Raw genomic sequence first — 3,279 nt, 5'->3', positions numbered from 1 at the left:
TTTAAACAATATTAAATTCAAAAAAAAATTATTATATATGAATTATATCCATTTAAACTATAATAAAAAAAAAATACAATATATTTATAATAAAAATATATTTTATGTAACTCACTATTAATATTTTAATATATAAATCATGATTTTTATTTATTTTTAAATAATTAAAATAAATTATTAAAAGTAAGAAAATATCTTTTAAGGATGTTAGTATTAAATTATTAAAATAAAACGTAAATATATAATTGAGTGTAGCCCATGCATTACTAAGAGTACAATTATAATTTACTTTCAAAGACAAAGTTGAAAATGAAAATGCTGAAAATTTTAGTTTTTGTGGTTTGTTTGAAACACCATAATTTTTTTTTTACTCATTTAACATTTAATTTTACGATCAAAACGAACTTTTTAACTAAAACTGTTTTTAGAAAGCATTACCAAACGGGTTTTAACTGAGTCAGATTTTTTTAATATATTTGACGTAATAAGTGATTCCGATAAATATGAAAAAATTTAAACATTGGAAAATCAATTATTAATTTGATCTAATTATTAAGAAAGATGTGTTTTTCAAATAAAAATATGTGATTTAGCTAGAAAAGTATAGTTAGGCTAATGCTGTTGTTAGAAACATAATATCAATAATTAATGAGTTGTTGAATCGTTAGCTTCAAAGTGGGAACAAAAGAGGAATGATAGAAATAAAAAGTCCCTATCATTTGAATGATAGATAAAAAGTCCCCAATAAAATTATTAATTTTAAGGGACCAAATATAAAATTTTCAACTTAACCAAGAGTCTAAACTGAATTATTAGTTTTAAGTGGGCTAGAATAATAATTGTTCATATCATTTGAATGATAAATAAATTAAAGATGGATTATAAATGAAATGAAAAGAAATGGTATTCATTTTTATAAATTACAATCATAAATATCTTATAAGATATTTTTATGATCAAATTAATCTTCAATGATTGCCCACAAAAGTATCCATATACATTCCCATCACTTTAGCCTACCGTTGCCAAATGCCAACGATGATTGTGCAATTCTCTCAGTGTCGTGCTCAAGTGGATCTCCACTCTAAATAGTTACTATTGATTTTACCATCAAATTTTAAAATATTTAAAAATCATCTATCTAAATGTTCAGTATTTTGATAATCTTTATCGACTATTGTCAAATAAAATTAATTTTAAGATACGTTTTTCAATTTTTTATCTTTCAATTTTTTCAAACAAACACCTTAAACTTTAAAAATAATGAGACAAAAAGGTACAAATGATGAGATGAGTTTATTGATATTTAAGTTGATCGCAAAAAATCGTTAATGAATGATAATTTTTAACGTTGATTAAAAATATGTAGAAAAATGCTAATTTGGATGAGATGGAATAAAAAATGGTATTTTTACATTCATATGAGCATACGTAAATACCAAACCACACATCATCCCTATGCTAATGTATTAAAGGTCGAATACAAACCTACGTCTAAATACTAAAATTAAAATGTTTTAAAGTTGAGAGGTAAACCTAAACAAAATTTAAGTTTAGTGAGATATGGATTTTGTAGTAGTCTACTCAGATATTTAATCATGGAGGCTTATATCATTCTTAGCAAATACGATGAGAACCCTAGACGCTTCTTTTAGGTCAATTAATGGGGTCCTACTGTGAAAGATTTTTATTCTCTTACTAGAAACGTACCAAAGCAGCTGCACACTCAGCCTTTACATATATGAGCTTTCTTGTTTTGCTAACCTCATCCAACATAGCAGCAATGGAAGCTGTGAACTTGAAGAAGAAAGAGCCAAAGATTGTCGTGGCGGTTGACGAGAGCGAGGAGAGCATTTATGCCCTTTCATGGTGTCTTGCGAATTTGATTTCTGAAAAACAAAACCAGCAATCTCGTGCTTCTTTATGTGAAGGCTTCGCCGCCTGTTTACTCCTCCCTCGACGCTGTAAGTACTGAGCATGCATGCAGCTCTTGCTTTTGTCTCCTTTTTGGGGTTCCTTTTTTTAATTTTAATTGGTTTCTTGGGTTTTGACTTTTGGGTTGCAGGGTATATGTTTTCGAGGGATGTGATCATGGCGTTGGAGAAATACGGAAGTGAACAGGTGAATTCAGTGATGGGAAAAGCAGAGGCTCTCTGCAGGAAACTCAACAGCACTGTACGTAAGCTTCTTCTTGTATAAGTTTCGATCATGGTGGATGCTACTTGTTCATGGTTTCTTCGTTGTTATCTGATGGTGCAGATAAACGTGGAGAGGATCGTTGGAAGTGGAGATGCTAAGAACGAAATATGTAAACCGCGGGCAAAATCAAAGCGGATACGTTGGTCATGGGATGCCATGATTATGGTTTCTTCAAGAGGTATAAAAACAACAACCCAATTAATTTTCCTTCTTTTTACTCTTTTTTTCTTGGAATCCATTGATGATTTCTTCTTCTGCAATTTGAGATGAACAGGGAACTTCTAGGAAGTGTGAGCGATCACTGTGCCAAGCATGTTAAATGTCCAGTGGTGATCGTGAAGCACCAAAAGGAGGTTTGACAAGTTTCTTCTCCATTTTGCTTCCATGGATATCATCAAATGGTTTTCTCCAAGCTTTTGTTCTTGGGCACTTATGTTGTTCTTGTCGTTTCCAAGTGTGATAACCAAGTAAACTAATTGACATTATATTTATAATCCCATAAAATATTAAATGTATTGTTTGAATATTCATTTTATATGTTATTATGGTACTTATTATTTTTTAATTTAATATAGTTCAAGTAGTCAACCACTAATATGATCATCCAAATATCATAGTAATAATTAAGGGTGTGTAAAAAGATTCAATCCGATTGATCTGATCTATTGATCCGATCCAAAAATTCGGATATTCAATCCGTTTTTTGATTTTCGGATAATTCAGATTGGATATCCGGAAAAAATTTCGGATAATCAGATCGGATACGAATTGAATAATTTTTTTTTCGGGTTGGATACAAATTGCTATTTTAGGTATCCAAAATTTTTGAATCGGATCCGATATCTGAATTTGCACACCCCTAGTAATAATACATGAAACAATACTTGTATCATATTTACGAGTCAAAATAAATAGTGTTTGATATATTATTTGTGAATTGCTCGTATTGTGTTCATTTATTAAACTAAATAAATGAGTATGAACAATTTTTTATGTTCATTTTATAAACGATCGAAGATGAACAAATGTGTGATCGATTCATTTCATGAACAAGCTCATTTTAAATTTCGTTTATTGGCT

At 29.5% G+C, this 3,279-nt stretch overlaps 1 pseudogene; it reads left to right on the top strand.

Moving 5' to 3' along the window:
- The first annotated feature begins 1,737 nt into the window (after positions 1 to 1,737).
- LOC120193051 lies at positions 1,738 to 2,607 on the top strand (annotated as a pseudogene).
- The last annotated feature ends 672 nt before the right edge of the window (positions 2,608 to 3,279 follow it).

Source organism: Hibiscus syriacus, unplaced genomic scaffold, assembly GCF_006381635.1.
Source record: "Hibiscus syriacus cultivar Baekdansim isolate YM2019G1 unplaced genomic scaffold, ASM638163v2 tig00116984_pilon, whole genome shotgun sequence".
Classification (NCBI taxonomy): domain Eukaryota; kingdom Viridiplantae; phylum Streptophyta; class Magnoliopsida; order Malvales; family Malvaceae; genus Hibiscus; species Hibiscus syriacus.
Note: the sequence above shows the minus strand (reverse complement) of the source record. Positions and strands in the feature narration are given on the sequence as shown.